Raw genomic sequence first — 20,771 nt, 5'->3', positions numbered from 1 at the left:
AGCACCACACAGCAACGTGTCATCACAGGTACGAATAACGTGTCTCACATCACGTAACTTTACCAAATATGATATATATACAGGGTGAACCCCCCCCTTCACCAAAAAACCCCAGAACCAATAAATATTGTAATAAATCCCACGGAGGTCCAACAAATTTTGCTGGACCTTCCCAAAAGTTTCAGTTATCTTGGTTGCTTTGTATAAAAGTCATGTTCTTTCAAAATTATGCACCAAATGGTCTGATTTGTTGGAGGATCATTTTGAAAGAACATCATTTTTATGCAAAGTGACCAAGATAACTGAAACTCTGGACAGACTGAAGGGTTTTTTTGTAGGATTTTATTACAATTCTTGTGGGTTTTTGTTTGGGGGGGGGGGGGGGGGGGGGTCTGTATGTATGTGTGTACATGTATGTTTTTTAACCTTGCTTTTAATGTGTGTATATATATATATATATATATATATATATATATATATATATATATATATATACTCAACAAAAATATAAACGCAACACTTTTGGTTTTGCTCCCATTTTGTATGAGATGAACTCAAAGATCTAAAACTTTTTCCACATACACAATGTCACCATTTCCCTCAAATATTGTTCACAAACCAGTCTAAATTTGTGATAATGAGCACTTCTTCCTTTGCTGAGATAATCCATCCCACCTCACAGGTGTGCCATATCAAGATGCTGATTAGACACCATGATTAGTGCACAGGTGTGCCTTAGACTGCCCACGATAAAAGGCCACTCTGAAAGGTGCAGTTTTATCACACAGCACAATGCCACAGATGTCACAAGATTTGAGGGAGCGTGTAATTGGCATGCTGACAGCAGGAATGTCAACCAGAGCTGTTGCTCGTGTATTGAATGTTCATTTCTCTACCATAAGCCGTCTCCAAAGGCGTTTCAGAGAATTTGGCAGTACATCCAACCAGCCTCACAACCGCAGACCACGTGTAACCACGCCAGCCCAGGACCTCCACATCCAGCATGTTCACCTCCAAGATCGTCTGAGACCAGCCACTCGGACAGCTGCTGAAACAATCGGTTTGCATAACCAAAGAATTTCTGCACAAACTGTCAGAAACCGTCTCAGGGAAGCTCATCTGCATGCTCGTCGTCCTCATCGGGGTCTCGACCTGACTCCAGTTCGTCGTCGTAACCGACTTGTGTGTTTGGGGCATTTAATAATCTGGTAAAAAAGGATCTGGGTTATTTCTGTTGACATCTAACACGTTTACTGACCTCAGAAACAAGTCTTTATTTACAGACCAAGTCACTGACGTCAAATCAAAATGGAGCAAAGTGACTGAAGGCGTGATAGGTGATGTAATTAATTAATCTAAATTAATGCTTTATTTTGACAGCCACAATTTTAATACTTAATAGCGACAGCCTGCAGTTATTACTTATTTATGAGCTACTTAGGAAGCTAACGATTAGCTTACTGTCATGCTTCGTTAGGGGCTCATATCTTCTCGTCTTCGTCTTCATATTGTTGTATGAATTCTCAAAGTCTGCTGTACTTTTCAAGCGTGTTTCGTCTCGCTGCCAGCAGCTTTCTCTTAAAAACTCACAGAGCAGTAAACACACGGAATCCGTCATTGTTTATGTTTGTGTCGCATATAAAACGACATCACTGCAGTTTGCTCTGCTGACCCCGCCCACATTGAGGAGATTCTGGTTGTAGTGGAAAAAGACGCACCTGGTATCAAACTGAGTCGAGCCGAGTCGTACTACTTCTGTGTAGTGGGAAAGGGCCTATATTGTCTGGGGCAGAAGTATGGAGATCAGTCGTGTTACTTTGTCACTGTATATAGGCCTCCTGGCCCATATTCTGAATTCCTAGACAAATTTGGTGCATTCATCTCTAACTTGTCAACTAGTGCTGATAACATTTTGATCATTGGTGATTTGAACATTCATATGGATAAGCCCTCTGATCCCCTCTGTAAATCATTTATGGAAATTGTGGATGCATTGGGATTTCAGCAATGCATTCAGGGCTCAACGCACATTAGTGGAAATACCCTGGATTTTGTTCTTGTACGTGGTATTGTTGTCACGAATATTGGCATCTTGCCCCTTGCATCGGTGGTCTCTGACCACTCACTTATTAGGTTTACTGCCGCGTTTAGTGGAGCCCGTTCTTGGGCTGACTGTGCTGGAAATGGTTCATCTTTCATTAACCTCTGTCCTCTGGTTCTGTTCTTAGGTGTTTTAAATCTGCAGTGATTAAACCATTGCTCAAGAAATCTAGTCTTGACCCTCATGTATTGAATAACTATAGGCCGATATCAAATCTGTCATTCTGCTCTAAAATTCTGGAAACAGTGGTGTCACGGCAGCTCATAGACTATCTTACTGAGAATAATCTCTTTGAGCCACTGCAGTCTGCTTTTACAAAACATCATTCCACATAGATGGCTCTCACTAAGTGGTGAATGATCTTCTGCATGCAACGGATTCGAACACCAGTATGGTTTTGGTGCTTTTGCTCTTAGTGCTGTGTTTGATTCTGTGGATCATTGTGTTTTACTTGATAGGCTGGAAAATTATTTTGGGATTACTGGGAGTGCCCTTGCTTGGTTGACATCTTACCTGTCCAGTCGCTCTCATTGTGTTGTGTATTGTAACACTACCTCTGGGCTTGGTGACATGAACATTGGGGTTCCACAGGGGTCTGTGTTAGGCCCCTTGCTTTTATCCCTTTATATAGCTCCCCTTGGGCATATTCTGTGGCATTATGGGATTGCCTTTCATAGCTATGCTGATGATACTCAATTGTACATGCCAATAACTGCTGGTAATCTTATCCATATAACATCCTTAGAAGACTGCCTTGTATCAGTGAGGAGTTGGTTGTCTAGTAACTTCCTCATATGTCATATATCACGCTGACAAAGTGAGGAACCTTGAGGTAATTTTTGATCGTACGTTGTCCTTTGACCCCACATTAGAAATATTACAAGGACTGCTTTTTTCCACCTGGGAAATATAGTGAAGATTCGTTCCATCCTGTCTATTTATCCCTTCTAGATTGGACTACTGCAGTGTTTTATTTTCTGGTCTGCCACAGTCCAGCATTAGGGGTCTCCAGTTGGTTCAAAATGCTGCTGCCAGACTTTTGACAGGAAGTAGAAAATTCGACCACATGACATCCATTCTGGTGTCTCTTCATTGGCTTCTGGCTTCTACCAGATTGGATTTTAAAGTCCTGTTGCTGGTCTATAAAATTGTTGATGGACTGGCTCCCTCCTACCTGGCAGACTTGGTCAAGCCCTACGTACCGGCATGGCCCTTGTGTTCACAAGGCACAGGACTTCTGTGTGTTCCAAGGGGGAAAAAAAGTCTGTGGGTATAGAGTTTTCTCTTACCGTGGCCCTGCTCTCTGGAACGATCTACCTGCACCAACACGGTGGAGACTTTTAAATCAAGATTGAAGACCCACTTTTTTAGACTGTCTTATTGTTAATTTATTATGTTTTTATGTCTGCTTTGTATTTTCTTTTTATTCTACTGTTTTACCTTTTTACTGTGCCCTTTTTGATTTTAATTAATTTTATGCTGCTATAAATCGTGTGTTGTGCGAAGCGCCTTGAGGCGACTTTGTCATGAGATACCACTATATAAATTAATAAAATTGAAAATTGAATTGAATCTTATGTTGTTGGACTGGGGCTGCAGAGATCCCACAGTGAAGAAAAGTCCTTTTCTGTGCGCAGTGTCTTCACGCAGTCGGAAGCAATGATCACTGTGTCACTGCAGTGTCACTGCAGTTAATAAGTCCATATCTACAATCGGACTGGGTTTTTCTTTAATTTTCTTTAGTTGAAAATCCACGGTCGCTGCATATCCCGCCGGGCTCCAGCGGCTCTACAAAGCTACAAACAGGCTCCGACTCCGCGTTTCGTTGGCCAGCGACAATATCTTCTGAAGTTGTCAGTTTATCAACGGAGGTGGTGTTTGTTGGTGGGTTTTTAAAGCACTTGTGTATATCTATAATAATGCAGAAAGAAAAAGTCAGCGGAGCCAGTGTTGCACAGTTGCAATCAAAGGTTGATTTTCAAAAATGTGCGGCAGAGTTGCGCCTACATTACATCCAGTTTGCAGTGCGGCTGCAACATTTATTGCTGGCCAATGAACCATTTTTAAAAATAAATGTTTTGGATGTCTTGGTGATAAAATGTAAAATTAGAATTTCTTAACACAAAATTAGCTACAATGATAAAAATATATAAAAAGGTTGTGTTGTTGTGTTTTTAGAGATCCGTGCCCCTAGTGGCAGGGGGAGGGGGCCGCCCTAAAGGCCCGCCCATAGCGACGGGTGCAGTGTTTTTGTCCCCGGTAGTTGAGAAATTATGTCATATGTGTCATATTTTACCCTTTTAGTGACCACCCTCAAACCAGTGCCAAATTCTATTTTCAACAAGCCGCTCCTCAGTGCACTTGAATGCTCACAGAGCCACTCCTCAGTGCACTTAAACCATAGGTGTCAAACTGATTCCAGAAAGGGCCAAGACGGTGCAGGTTTTCTTTGTAACCACCAACTCCAGCAGGTGATTTCACTGATGAACTCTTCTCCCATCTGCTCAAAGTGATGTTCATCAGTGAAATCACCTGCTGGAGTTGGTGGTTACAAAGAAAACCTGCACCCTCTTGGCCCTTTCTGGAATCAGTTTGACACCTATGACTTAAACGCTCACAGAGCCGCTCCTCAGTGCACCTGAACGTTCACAGAGCCGCTCCTCAGCGTAACTGAACGCTCAGAGCTGCTCCTCTGCGCACCTAAACGTTCACAGAGCCGCTCCTCAATGCACCTAAACGCTCACAGAGCCGCTCCACAGCGCAACTAAACGCTCACAGCCGCTCCTCAGTGCACCTAAACACTCACAGAACCGCTCCTCAGCGCACCTGAATGCTCACAGAGCTGCTCCTCAGCGCAACTGAATGCTCACAGAGCAGCTCCTCAGCGCAACTAAACGCTCACAGAGCAGCTCCTCAGCGCAACTAAACGCTCACAGAGCCGCTCCTCAGTGCACCTAAACGCTCACAGAGCCGCTCCTCAGTGCATGTAAATGCCGCTCTGTACATTACAGAACGACAGTCTGAAGATGATTTATAAACCTGGCTCAGATATGTACATTAGCAACACTTTAAGTAGAGCTACAGTACACACTAACATATCTGAGGCTGCACACAGGTGTAACGCCGGCTGCAGCCTGCAGAGGGCGCAGCAGACCACTGAAGAGATAAACCAGGCTGACTATTTGAATGTTACCGGCCAGCACCTGGCACAGAGAAGGAAACACACAGAGGAGGACAAATAAACCTTCAAATGTTAAAGACAGTACTCTTACGGGGTGGGTGGAGCATAAAGATGACACTCCCACAGCCGTTAGAGAGTGTTGGTCTATGAGGGATGAGACAAGTGCACAGGATGGGTGCTCTTTAAAGGTCAGAGATCATTCCAAGATCATTGTGATCTGAACTGCTTAAATGCACCGTATGTCATATTGGGGGTGACGCCTGTTCCAGACAGGCAGAGGGACGCTGTACTGACCGAATATGACAGGTGAGATAAAAGATTCTGTCAGTCAGCATTCAGCATGTAATGAATACGCACACGACACGATGATGTCACACACGCTACCCACATGGCCACGTCGAATCCTCAGCCTGGATCGATACAAACAGGCAAGCAGAGACCTGCTAGTGACAGGAGATCACTACTCAGACTTCAAGACCTCACGGCAGAAACGACAGTTCTTAAATGCAAATCATAATTTTCCAGGTATGTGCAGCCCGACTGGGTCGTCACAGACTGCGGGTCCCAGTCTGACAATGAGACATTTAGAAGATTTTCAAAAGACTGGAACTTTGAGCACATTATGTCGTCCCCACAGCACCATGAGTTGAATGGCAAAACAGAGCCATCTGTGGAAATAGTGAAAAACCCGTGGAAACGACCCGTGGTTAGACACACGTCAGCGGACGAACACACTCAGAGCCATGTAACATTCCAGGTGTCACTGAGAAATTAAGGCAAAAGTCTTGGTCAGACAGGTCCACCAAAGATCTGCCTGAGCTACAGACAGGTCAGCCAATCAGAATGCAGCCATTACCAGGTGAAACAGGTAGATGGAGAAAGGGGGTGTGTCTCCAACAAACGTCTAGGTCATACATGGTGGACATTGAGGGGACCTTTTATCAGTGTAACGGTGGATTTGAGACCAGCTGAAAGAGCGCCATCAGAGACACCACAAGAGGCACAAGACTGTGAGCAGGACAACTTATCTCAGACAGACAAAGAAAAGGACATGTTGGGAAGGTGTCGTAGCACGGACCCACAACAGGGGGCGCAAATGAGCAGACAATGAATAAGCCAAAAAGTAACAACTTAATGTTGTGATAATACACAACTAAATACACAGAAATTGCAAAGTCAATTGACACCAGGTGACGTGTGGGCAGGCTCGAAGATAGAAGACCCCCGACGAGAGAGAAGCCGCGTCCCACACGGCTTCCACCACCAACGGTCTGAAGAACACCGGAGCCGCCAAATCCCGAGTCCCCAGGTGGCCTCTGTCTTCGGCTGTCGACCCTGGTACTGCTGGCAGAAAGCAGAGACAAGATGAATGAGTGTGAGTCCGCACACTCAGTAATCCAAAGCCTGTACACAGTTAGGAGGGAGCACCTCCACCTCCAATCACACTTATCTGGTTTGGAGTGTGAGGCGAAGCCGTCGCTGTCACACCAAACGCCAATCCCACAGACAAGGAAAACACCAGGAAAACGGCTGCAACAGAAGTTCAGATTATTACTCAACGTGTTAGTCAGCAGAGAAATTACCTCTTCAGTAGTCGATTTCTCGGCGAGGAGGTGGAGCTGCAGTCCGGCCTTTATGGTGATGATGATGATGATGATGATGAATGAGTGACAGCTGGTGCAGAGGATGAATGACAGCTGTCACTTCTTCTGGGTCTGGCGCCCTCTCGTGCTTGGAGCCCGCACTCCAAGCAGGGCGCCCTCTGGTGGTGGTGGGCCAGCAGTACCTCCTCTTCAGCGGCCCACATAACAGGACATGGACAGTGACATGGGTAATCAGCAAGAGCAGCCCAAACAACCTGAGGCCTCCCCAGACACAAGGCAATATAGGACCAGCAGGGGAAGGCTGGAAAAAGGTTAAAAAAAAACTGAATTGACAAAATTAATCACATAGTGATTATACAAATACATGAACGGATTGAATGTGGGGGTTGGTGTTCATCTGGTTAATTAATGATTTGCAGTTGAGTTACATAGGTATGTTTTACCTGTTTAACAACAGATTTTTTATATGTTTTATGTCTTTTATGTGTGGTGTTCATTTGATTAATTAATGATTTGCAGTTGAGTTACATAGGTATGTTTTACCTGTTTAACAACAGATTTTTTATACGTTTTATGTCTTTTATGTGTGGTGTTCATTTGATTAATTAATGATTTGCAGTTGAGTTACATAGGTATGTTTTACCTGTTTAACAACAGATTTTTTATATGTTTTATGTCTTTTATGTGTGGTGTTCATTTGATTAATTAATGATTTGCAGTTGAGTTACATAGGTATGTTTTACCTGTTTAACAACAGATTTTTTATATGTTTTATGTCTTTTATGTGTGGTGTTCATCTGGTTAATTAATGATTTGCAGTTGAGTTACATAGGTATGTTTTACCTGTTTAACCATGCATTTTTTATATGTTTTATGTCTTTTATGTGTGGTGTTCATTTGATTAATTAATGATTTGCAGTTGAGTTACATAGGTATGTTTTACCTGTTTAACAACAGATTTTTTATACGTTTTATGTCTTTTATGTGTGGTGTTCATTTGATTAATTAATGATTTGCAGTTGAGTTACATAGGTATGTTTTACCTGTTTAACAACAGATTTTTTATACGTTTTATGTCTTTTATGTGTGGTGTTCATTTGATTAATTAATGATTTGCAGTTGAGTTACATAGGTATGTTTTACCTGTTTAACAACAGATTTTTTTAATACGTTTTATGTCTTTTATGTGTGGTGTTCATCTGGTTAATTAATGATTTGCAGTTGAGTTACATAGGTATGTTTTACCTGTTTAACAACAGATTTTTTTATACGTTTTATGTCTTTTATGTGTGGTGTTCATTTGATTAATTAATGATTTGCAGTTGAGTTACATAGGTATGTTTTACCTGTTTAACCATGCATTTTTTATATGTTTTATGTCTTTTATGTGTGGTGTTCATTTGATTAATTAATGATTTGCAGTTGAGTTACATAGGTATGTTTTACCTGTTTAACAACAGATTTTTTTTATACGTTTTATGTCTTTTATGTGTGGTGTTCATCTGGTTAATTAATGATTTGCAGTTGAGTTACATAGGTATGTTTTACCTGTTAACAACAGATTTTTTTATACGTTTTATGTCTTTTATGTGTGGTGTTCATTTGATTAATTAATGATTTGCAGTTGAGTTACATAGGTATGTTTTACCTGTTTAACCATGCATTTTTTATATGTTTTATGTCTTTTATGTGTGGTGTTCATTTGATTAATTAATGATTTGCAGTTGAGTTACATAGGTATGTTTTACCTGTTTAACAACAGATTTTTTTTATACGTTTTATGTCTTTTATGTGTGGTGTTCATTTGATTAATTAATGATTTGCAGTTGAGTTACATAGGTATGTTTTACCTGTTTAACAACAGATTTTTTTATACGTTTTATGTCTTTTATGTGTGGTGTTCATCTGGTTAATTAATGATTTGCAGTTGAGTTACATAGGTATGTTTTACCTGTTTAACAACAGATTTTTTTTTTTATACGTTTTATGTCTTTTATGTGTGGTGTTCATTTGATTAATTAATGATTTGCAGTTGAGTTACATAGGTATGTTTTACCTGTTTAACCATGCATTTTTTTATATGTTTTATGTCTTTTATGTGTGGTGTTCATTTGATTAATTAATGATTTGCAGTTGAGTTACATAGGTATGTTTTACCTGTTTAACAACAGATTTTTTTATACGTTTTATGTCTTTTATGTGTGGTGTTCATTTGATTAATTAATGATTTGCAGTTGAGTTACATAGGTATGTTTTACCTGTTTAACAACGCATTTTTTATACGTTTTATGTCTTTTATGTGTGGTGTTCATTTGATTAATTAATGATTTGCAGTTGAGTTACATAGGTATGTTTTACCTGTTTAACAACAGATTTTTTATACGTTTTATGTCTTTTATGTGTGGTGTTCATTTAATTAATGATTTGCAGTTGAGTTACATAGGTATGTTTTACCTGTTTAACCATGCATTTTTTATATGTTTTATGTCTTTTATGTGTGGTGTTCATTTGATTAATTAATGATTTGCAGTTGAGTTACATAGGTATGTTTTACCTGTTTAACCATGCATTTTTAATATGTTTTATGTCTTTTATGTGTGGTGTTCATTTGATTAATAATGATTTGCAGTTGAGTTACATAGGTATGTTTTACCTGTTTAACAACAGATTTTTTTATACGTTTTATGTCTTTTATGTGTGGTGTTCATTTGATTAATTAATGATTTGCAGTTGAGTTACATAGGTATGTTTTACCTGTTTAACAACAGATTTTTTATACGTTTTATGTCTTTTATGTGTGGTGTTCATTTAATTAATGATTTGCAGTTGAGTTACATAGGTATGTTTTACCTGTTTAACCATGCATTTTTTATATGTTTTATGTCTTTTATGTGTGGTGTTCATTTGATTAATGATTTGCAGTTGAGTTACATAGGTATGTTTTACCTGTTTAACAACAGATTTTTTTTTAGACATTTTATGTCTTTTATGTGTGGTGTTCATTTGATTAATTAATGATTTGCAGTTGAGTTACATAGGTATGTTTTACCTGTTTAACAACGCATTTTTTATACGTTTTATGTCTTTTATGTGTGGTGTTCATTTGATTAATTAATGATTTGCAGTTGAGTTACATAGGTATGTTTTACCTGTTTAACAACAGATTTTTTATACGTTTTATGTCTTTTATGTGTGGTGTTCTTTTGATTAATTAATGATTTGCAGTTGAGTTACATAGGTATGTTTTACCTGTTTAACAACAGATTTTTTTATATGTTTTATGTCTTTTATGTGTGGTGTTCATTTGATTAATTAATGATTTGCAGTTGAGTTACATAGGTATGTTTTACCTGTTTAACCATGCATTTTTTTTTATATGTTTTATGTCTTTTATGTGTGGTGTTCATTTGATTAATGATTTGCAGTTGAGTTACATAGGTATGTTTTACCTGTTTAACAACAGATTTTTTTTTTAGACATTTTATGTCTTTTATGTGTGGTGTTCATTTGATTAATTAATGATTTGCAGTTGAGTTACATAGGCATGTTTTACGTGTTTAACAACAGATTTTTTAAATACGTTTTATGTCTTTTATGTGTGGTGTTCATCTGGTTAATTAATGATTTGCAGTTGAGTTACATAGGTATGTTTTACCTGTTTAACAACAGATTTTTTTTATACGTTTTATGTCTTTTATGTGTGGTGTTCATTTGATTAATTAATGATTTGCAGTTGAGTTACATAGGTATGTTTTACCTGTTTAACAACAGATTTTTTTATACGTTTTATGTCTTTTATGTGTGGTGTTCATTTGATTAATTAATGATTTGCAGTTGAGTTACATAGGTATGTTTTACCTGTTTAACAACAGATTTTTTTATACGTTTTATGTCTTTTATGTGTGGTGTTCATCTGGTTAATTAATGATTTGCAGTTGAGTTACATAGGTATGTTTTACCTGTTTAACAACAGATTTTTTTATACGTTTTATGTCTTTTATGTGTGGTGTTCATTTGATTAATTAATGATTTGCAGTTGAGTTACATAGGTATGTTTTACCTGTTTAACCATGCATTTTTTATATGTTTTATGTCTTTTATGTGTGGTGTTCATTTGATTAATTAATGATTTGCAGTTGAGTTACATAGGTATGTTTTACCTGTTTAACAACAGATTTTTTTATACGTTTTATGTCTTTTATGTGTGGTGTTCATTTGATTAATTAATGATTTGCAGTTGAGTTACATAGGTATGTTTTACCTGTTTAACAACGCATTTTTTATACGTTTTATGTCTTTTATGTGTGGTGTTCATTTGATTAATTAATGATTTGCAGTTGAGTTACATAGGTATGTTTTACCTGTTTAACAACAGATTTTTTTATACGTTTTATGTCTTTTATGTGTGGTGTTCATCTGGTTAATTAATGATTTGCAGTTGAGTTACATAGGTATGTTTTACCTGTTTAACAACAGATTTTTTTTATACGTTTTATGTCTTTTATGTGTGGTGTTCATTTGATTAATTAATGATTTGCAGTTGAGTTACATAGGTATGTTTTACCTGTTTAACAACGCATTTTTTATACGTTTTATGTCTTTTATGTGTGGTGTTCATTTGATTAATTAATGATTTGCAGTTGAGTTACATAGGTATGTTTTACCTGTTTAACAACAGATTTTTTATACGTTTTATGTCTTTTATGTGTGGTGTTCATTTGATTAATTAATGATTTGCAGTTGAGTTACATAGGTATGTTTTACGTGTTTAACAACAGATTTTTTTAATACGTTTTATGTCTTTTATGTGTGGTGTTCATCTGGTTAATTAATGATTTGCAGTTGAGTTACATAGGTATGTTTTACCTGTTTAACAACAGATTTTTTTTATACGTTTTATGTCTTTTATGTGTGGTGTTCATTTGATTAATTAATGATTTGCAGTTGAGTTACATAGGTATGTTTTACCTGTTTAACCATGCATTTTTTATATGTTTTATGTCTTTTATGTGTGGTGTTCATTTGATTAATTAATGATTTGCAGTTGAGTTACATAGGTATGTTTTACCTGTTTAACAACAGATTTTTTTTATACGTTTTATGTCTTTTATGTGTGGTGTTCATTTGATTAATTAATGATTTGCAGTTGAGTTACATAGGTATGTTTTACCTGTTTAACAACAGATTTTTTTATACGTTTTATGTCTTTTATGTGTGGTGTTCATCTGGTTAATTAATGATTTGCAGTTGAGTTACATAGGTATGTTTTACCTGTTTAACAACAGATTTTTTTTTTTATACGTTTTATGTCTTTTATGTGTGGTGTTCATTTGATTAATTAATGATTTGCAGTTGAGTTACATAGGTATGTTTTACCTGTTTAACCATGCATTTTTTATATGTTTTATGTCTTTTATGTGTGGTGTTCATTTGATTAATTAATGATTTGCAGTTGAGTTACATAGGTATGTTTTACCTGTTTAACAACAGATTTTTTTATACGTTTTATGTCTTTTATGTGTGGTGTTCATTTGATTAATTAATGATTTGCAGTTGAGTTACATAGGTATGTTTTACCTGTTTAACAATGCATTTTTTATACGTTTTATGTCTTTTATGTGTGGTGTTCATTTGATTAATTAATGATTTGCAGTTGAGTTACATAGGTATGTTTTACCTGTTTAACAACAGATTTTTTATACGTTTTATGTCTTTTATGTGTGGTGTTCATTTAATTAATGATTTGCAGTTGAGTTACATAGGTATGTTTTACCTGTTTAACCATGCATTTTTTATATGTTTTATGTCTTTTATGTGTGGTGTTCATTTGATTAATTAATGATTTGCAGTTGAGTTACATAGGTATGTTTTACCTGTTTAACCATGCATTTTTAATATGTTTTATGTCTTTTATGTGTGGTGTTCATTTGATTAATTAATGATTTGCAGTTGAGTTACATAGGTATGTTTTACCTGTTTAACAACAGATTTTTTTATACGTTTTATGTCTTTTATGTGTGGTGTTCATTTGATTAATTAATGATTTGCAGTTGAGTTACATAGGTATGTTTTACCTGTTTAACAACAGATTTTTTATACGTTTTATGTCTTTTATGTGTGGTGTTCATTTAATTAATGATTTGCAGTTGAGTTACATAGGTATGTTTTACCTGTTTAACCATGCATTTTTTATATGTTTTATGTCTTTTATGTGTGGTGTTCATTTGATTAATGATTTGCAGTTGAGTTACATAGGTATGTTTTACCTGTTTAACAACAGATTTTTTTTTTAGACATTTTATGTCTTTTATGTGTGGTGTTCATTTGATTAATTAATGATTTGCAGTTGAGTTACATAGGTATGTTTTACCTGTTTAACAACAGATTTTTTATACGTTTTATGTCTTTTATGTGTGGTGTTCATTTGATTAATTAATGATTTGCAGTTGAGTTACATAGGTATGTTTTGCCTGTTTAACAACAGATTTTTTATACGTTTTATGTCTTTTATGTGTGGTGTTCTTTTGATTAATTAATGATTTGCAGTTGAGTTACATAGGTATGTTTTACCTGTTTAACAACAGATTTTTTTTTATATGTTTTATGTCTTTTATGTGTGGTGTTCATTTGATTAATTAATGATTTGCAGTTGAGTTACATAGGTATGTTTTACCTGTTTAACCATGCATTTTTTTTTATATGTTTTATGTCTTTTATGTGTGGTGTTCATTTGATTAATGATTTGCAGTTGAGTTACATAGGTATGTTTTACCTGTTTAACAACAGATTTTTTTTTTAGACATTTTATGTCTTTTATGTGTGGTGTTCATTTGATTAATTAATGATTTGCAGTTGAGTTACATAGGCATGTTTTACGTGTTTAACAACAGATTTTTTTAATACGTTTTATGTCTTTTATGTGTGGTGTTCATCTGGTTAATTAATGATTTGCAGTTGAGTTACATAGGTATGTTTTACCTGTTTAACAACAGATTTTTTTTATACGTTTTATGTCTTTTATGTGTGGTGTTCATTTGATTAATTAATGATTTGCAGTTGAGTTACATAGGTATGTTTTACCTGTTTAACCATGCATTTTTTATATGTTTTATGTCTTTTATGTGTGGTGTTCATTTGATTAATTAATGATTTGCAGTTGAGTTACATAGGTATGTTTTACCTGTTTAACAACAGATTTTTTTATACGTTTTATGTCTTTTATGTGTGGTGTTCATTTGATTAATTAATGATTTGCAGTTGAGTTACATAGGTATGTTTTACCTGTTTAACAACAGATTTTTTTATACGTTTTATGTCTTTTATGTGTGGTGTTCATCTGGTTAATTAATGATTTGCAGTTGAGTTACATAGGTATGTTTTACCTGTTTAACAACAGATTTTTTTATACGTTTTATGTCTTTTATGTGTGGTGTTCATTTGATTAATTAATGATTTGCAGTTGAGTTACATAGGTATGTTTTACCTGTTTAACCATGCATTTTTTATATGTTTTATGTCTTTTATGTGTGGTGTTCATTTGATTAATTAATGATTTGCAGTTGAGTTACATAGGTATGTTTTACCTGTTTAACAACAGATTTTTTTATACGTTTTATGTCTTTTATGTGTGGTGTTCATTTGATTAATTAATGATTTGCAGTTGAGTTACATAGGTATGTTTTACCTGTTTAACAACAGATTTTTTTATACGTTTTATGTCTTTTATGTGTGGTGTTCATCTGGTTAATTAATGATTTGCAGTTGAGTTACATAGGTATGTTTTACCTGTTTAACAACAGATTTTTTTATACGTTTTATGTCTTTTATGTGTGGTGTTCATTTGATTAATTAATGATTTGCAGTTGAGTTACATAGGTATGTTTTACCTGTTTAACCATGCATTTTTTATATGTTTTATGTCTTTTATGTGTGGTGTTCATTTGATTAATTAATGATTTGCAGTTGAGTTACATAGGTATGTTTTACCTGTTTAACAACAGATTTTTTTATACGTTTTATGTCTTTTATGTGTGGTGTTCATTTGATTAATTAATGATTTGCAGTTGAGTTACATAGGTATGTTTTACCTGTTTAACAACGCATTTTTTATACGTTTTATGTCTTTTATGTGTGGTGTTCATTTGATTAATTAATGATTTGCAGTTGAGTTACATAGGTATGTTTTACCTGTTTAACAACGCATTTGTTGTGTGGGCCGCTGAAGAGGAGGTACTGCTGGCCCACCACCACCAGAGGGCGCCCTGCCTGGAGTGCGGGCTCCAGGCACCAGAGGGCGCCGCCGCCTCACGGGAGCAGCCTCGGTGACAGCTGTCACCCATCACCTGAGACAGCTGACGGCAATCATCAGTGGGGTATATCAGCAGGACGGCATCTCCACCTCATTGCCGAGATATCGTACTACCTGGAAGGTAATATTCTCAGCTGACTGCTTGACAGTAACCTTTTGTGACTTTTGTGAGTGATAACAGACCTTTTTTCCAATGAGAGGTGGAGGTAGCTTTCCTGCCGTGTGGATTACTGGGTGCAAACGCGCCCACCTTTAATTGTGTTTTTGTTCCTCGCCAGCAGTACCAGGTCCGACACGCGGAGGCAGTGGCCACCTGGGAGTTCGGGACTTGGCGGCTCCAGTATACCCGGGGTCCTGTGGCGGAGGAAGCCGTGTGGTACCGGTCTTACCTTGGAGAGGCGTCTCCTATCTTCGAGCCTGCCCACACGACACTTCTGTAAATTGACTGTTGTCCATTTCTGTGATTGGTTGTATTCGTTGTGCACATTCACAACAGTAAAGCGTTGTTATTTGACTTACTCCATTGTCCGTTCATTTGCGCCCCCTGTTGTGGGTCCGTGTTCCTACACTTTCCCAACAGCATTTTTTTATACGTTTTATGTCTTTTATGTGTAGTGTTCATTTGATTAATTAATGATTTGCAGTTGAGTTACATAGGTATGTTTTACCTGTTTAACAACAGATTTTTTTTTATACGTTTTATGTCTTTTATGTGTGGTGTTCATTTGATTAATTAATGATTTGCAGTTGAGTTACATAGGTATGTTTTACCTGTTTAACAACAGATTTTTTATACATTTCATGTCTTTTATGTGTGGTGTTCATTTAATTAATGATTTGCAGTTGAGTTACATAGGTATGTTTTACCTGTTTAACAACAGATTTTTTTTTTTTAGACATTTTATGTCTTTTATGTGTGGTGTTCATTTGATTAATTAATGATTTGCAGTTGAGTTACATAGGTATGTTTTACCTGTTTAACAACGCATTTTTTATACGTTTTATGTCTTTTATGTGTGGTGTTCATTTGATTAATTAATGATTTGCAGTTGAGTTACATAGGTATGTTTTACCTGTTTAACAACAGATTTTTTATACGTTTTATGTCTTTTATGTGTGGTGTTCTTTTGATTAATTAATGATTTGCAGTTGAGTTACATAGGTATGTTTTACCTGTTTAACAACAGATTTTTTTATACGTTTTATGTCTTTTATGTGTGGTGTTCATTTGATTAATTAATGATTTGCAGTTGAGTTACATAGGTATGTTTTACCTGTTTAACCATGCATTTTTTTTTATATGTTTTATGTCTTTTATGTGTGGTGTTCATTTGATTAATGATTTGCAGTTGAGCTACATAGGTATGTTTTACCTGTTTAACAACAGATTTTTTTTTTTAGACATTTTATGTCTTTTATGTGTGGTGTTCATTTGATTAATTAATGATTTGCAGTTGAGTTACATAGGTATGTTTTACCTGTTTAACAACGCATTTTTTATACGTTTTATGTCTTTTATGTGTGGTGTTCATTTGATTAATTAATGATTTGCAGTTGAGTTACATAGGTATGTTTTACCTGTTTAACAACAGATTTTTTATACGTTTTATGTCTTTTATGTGTGGTGTTCATTTGATTAATTAATGATTTGCAGTTGAGTTACATAGGTATGTTTTACCTGTTTAACAACAGATTTTTTATACGTTTTATGTCTTTTATGTGTGGTGTTCATCTGGTTAATTAATGATTTGCAGTTGAGTTACATAGGTATGTTTTACCTGTTTAACAACAGATTTTTTTTATACGTTTTATGTCTTTTATGTGTGGTGTTCATTTGATTAATTAATGATTTGCAGTTGAGTTACATAGGTATGTTTTACCTGTTTAACAACGCATTTTTTATACGTTTTATGTCTTTTATGTGTGGTGTTCATTTGATTAATTAATGATTTGCAGTTGAGTTACATAGGTATGTTTTACCTGTTTAACAACAGATTTTTTATACGTTTTATGTCTTTTATGTGTGGTGTTCATTTGATTAATTAATGATTTGCAGTTGAGTTACATAGGTATGTTTTACGTGTTTAACAACAGATTTTTTTAATACGTTTTATGTCTTTTATGTGTGGTGTTCATCTGGTTAATTAATGATTTGCAGTTGAGTTACATAGGTATGTTTTACCTGTTTAACAACAGATTTTTTTTATACGTTTTATGTCTTTTATGTGTGGTGTTCATTTGATTAATTAATGATTTGCAGTTGAGTTACATAGGTATGTTTTACCTGTTTAACCATGCATTTTTTATATGTTTTATGTCTTTTATGTGTGGTGTTCATTTGATTAATTAATGATTTGCAGTTGAGTTACATAGGTATGTTTTACGTGTTTAACAACAGATTTTTTTTATACGTTTTATGTCTTTTATGTGGTGTTCATTTGATTAATTAATGATTTGCAGTTGAGTTACATAGGTATGTTTTACCTGTTTAACAACAGATTTTTTTATACGTTTTATGTCTTTTATGTGTGGTGTTCATCTGGTTAATTAATGATTTGCAGTTGAGTTACATAGGTATGTTTTACCTGTTTAACAACAGATTTTTTTTTTATACGTTTTATGTCTTTTATGTGTGGTGTTCATTTGATTAATTAATGATTTGCAGTTGAGTTACATAGGTATGTTTTACCTGTTTAACCATGCATTTTTTATATGTTTTATGTCTTTTATGTGTGGTGTTCATTTGATTAATTAATGATTTGCAGTTGAGTTACATAGGTATGTTTTACCTGTTTAACAACAGATTTTTTTATACGTTTTATGTCTTTTATGTGTGGTGTTCATTTGATTAATTAATGATTTGCAGTTGAGTTACATAGGTATGTTTTACCTGTTTAACAATGCATTTTTTATACGTTTTATGTCTTTTATGTGTGGTGTTCATTTGATTAATTAATGATTTGCAGTTGAGTTACATAGGTATGTTTTACCTGTTTAACAACAGATTTTTTATACGTTTTATGTCTTTTATGTGTGGTGTTCATTTAATTAATGATTTGCAGTTGAGTTACATAGGTATGTTTTACCTGTTTAACCATGCATTTTTTATATGTTTTATGTCTTTTATGTGTGGTGTTCATTTGATTAATTAATGATTTGCAGTTGAGTTACATAGGTATGTTTTACCTGTTTAACCATGCATTTTTAATATGTTTTATGTCTTTTATGTGTGGTGTTCATTTGATTAATTAATGATTTGCAGTTGAGTTACATAGGTATGTTTTACCTGTTTAACAACAGATTTTTTTATACGTTTTATGTCTTTTATGTGTGGTGTTCATTTGATTAATTAATGATTTGCAGTTGAGTTACATAGGTATGTTTTACCTGTTTAACAACAGATTTTTTATACGTTTTATGTCTTTTATGTGTGGTGTTCATTTAATTAATGATTTGCAGTTGAGTTACATAGGTATGTTTTACCTGTTTAACCATGCATTTTTTATATGTTTTATGTCTTTTATGTGTGGTGTTCATTTGATTAATGATTTGCAGTTGAGTTACATAGGTATGTTTTACCTGTTTAACAACAGATTTTTTTTTTAGACATTTTATGTCTTTTATGTGTGGTGTTCATTTGATTAATTAATGATTTGCAGTTGAGTTACATAGGTATGTTTTACCTGTTTAACAACGCATTTTTTATACGTTTTATGTCTTTTATGTGTGGTGTTCATTTGATTAATTAATGATTTGCAGTTGAGTTACATAGGTATGTTTTGCCTGTTTAACAACAGATTTTTTATACGTTTTATGTCTTTTATGTGTGGTGTTCTTTTGATTAATTAATGATTTGCAGTTGAGTTACATAGGTATGTTTTACCTGTTTAACAACAGATTTTTTTTTATATGTTTTATGTCTTTTATGTGTGGTGTTCATTTGATTAATTAATGATTTGCAGTTGAGTTACATAGGTATGTTTTACCTGTTTAACCATGCATTTTTTTTTATATGTTTTATGTCTTTTATGTGTGGTGTTCATTTGATTAATGATTTGCAGTTGAGTTACATAGGTATGTTTTACCTGTTTAACAACAGATTTTTTTTTTAGACATTTTATGTCTTTTATGTGTGGTGTTCATTTGATTAATTAATGATTTGCAGTTGAGTTACATAGGCATGTTTTACGTGTTTAACAACAGATTTTTTTAATACGTTTTATGTCTTTTATGTGTGGTGTTCATCTGGTTAATTAATGATTTGCAGTTGAGTTACATAGGTATGTTTTACCTGTTTAACAACAGATTTTTTTTATACGTTTTATGTCTTTTATGTGTGGTGTTCATTTGATTAATTAATGATTTGCAGTTGAGTTACATAGGTATGTTTTACCTGTTTAACCATGCATTTTTTATATGTTTTATGTCTTTTATGTGTGGTGTTCATTTGATTAATTAATGATTTGCAGTTGAGTTACATAGGTATGTTTTACCTGTTTAACAACAGATTTTTTTATACGTTTTATGTCTTTTATGTGTGGTGTTCATTTGATTAATTAATGATTTGCAGTTGAGTTACATAGGTATGTTTTACCTGTTTAACAACAGATTTTTTATACGTTTTATGTCTTTTATGTGTGGTGTTCATCTGGTTAATTAATGATTTGCAGTTGAGTTACATAGGTATGTTTTACCTGTTTAACAACAGATTTTTTTATACGTTTTATGTCTTTTATGTGTGGTGTTCATTTGATTAATTAATGATTTGCAGTTGAGTTACATAGGTATGTTTTACCTGTTTAACCATGCATTTTTTATATGTTTTATGTCTTTTATGTGTGGTGTTCATTTGATTAATTAATGATTTGCAGTTGAGTTACATAGGTATGTTTTACCTGTTTAACAACAGATTTTTTTATACGTTTTATGTCTTTTATGTGTGGTGTTCATTTGATTAATTAATGATTTGCAGTTGAGTTACATAGGTATGTTTTACCTGTTTAACAACAGATTTTTTTATACGTTTTATGTCTTTTATGTGTGGTGTTCATCTGGTTAATTAATGATTTGCAGTTGAGTTACATAGGTATGTTTACCTGTTTAACAACAGATTTTTTTATACGTTTTATGTCTTTTATGTGTGGTGTTCATTTGATTAATTAATGATTTGCAGTTGAGTTACATAGGTATGTTTTACCTGTTTAACCATGCATTTTTTATATGTTTTATGTCTTTTATGTGTGGTGTTCATTTGATTAATTAATGATTTGCAGTTGAGTTACATAGGTATGTTTTACCTGTTTAACAACAGATTTTTTTATACGTTTTATGTCTTTTATGTGTGGTGTTCATTTGATTAATTAATGATTTGCAGTTGAGTTACATAGGTATGTTTTACCTGTTTAACAACGCATTTTTTATACGTTTTATGTCTTTTATGTGTGGTGTTCATTTGATTAATTAATGATTTGCAGTTGAGTTACATAGGTATGTTTTACCTGTTTAACAACGCATTTGTTGTGTGGGCCGCTGAAGAGGAGGTACTGCTGGCCCACCACCACCAGAGGGCGCCCTGCC

Source organism: Thalassophryne amazonica, chromosome 9, assembly GCF_902500255.1.
Source record: "Thalassophryne amazonica chromosome 9, fThaAma1.1, whole genome shotgun sequence".
In the NCBI taxonomy this organism is placed as follows: domain Eukaryota; kingdom Metazoa; phylum Chordata; class Actinopteri; order Batrachoidiformes; family Batrachoididae; genus Thalassophryne; species Thalassophryne amazonica.
Note: the sequence above shows the minus strand (reverse complement) of the source record.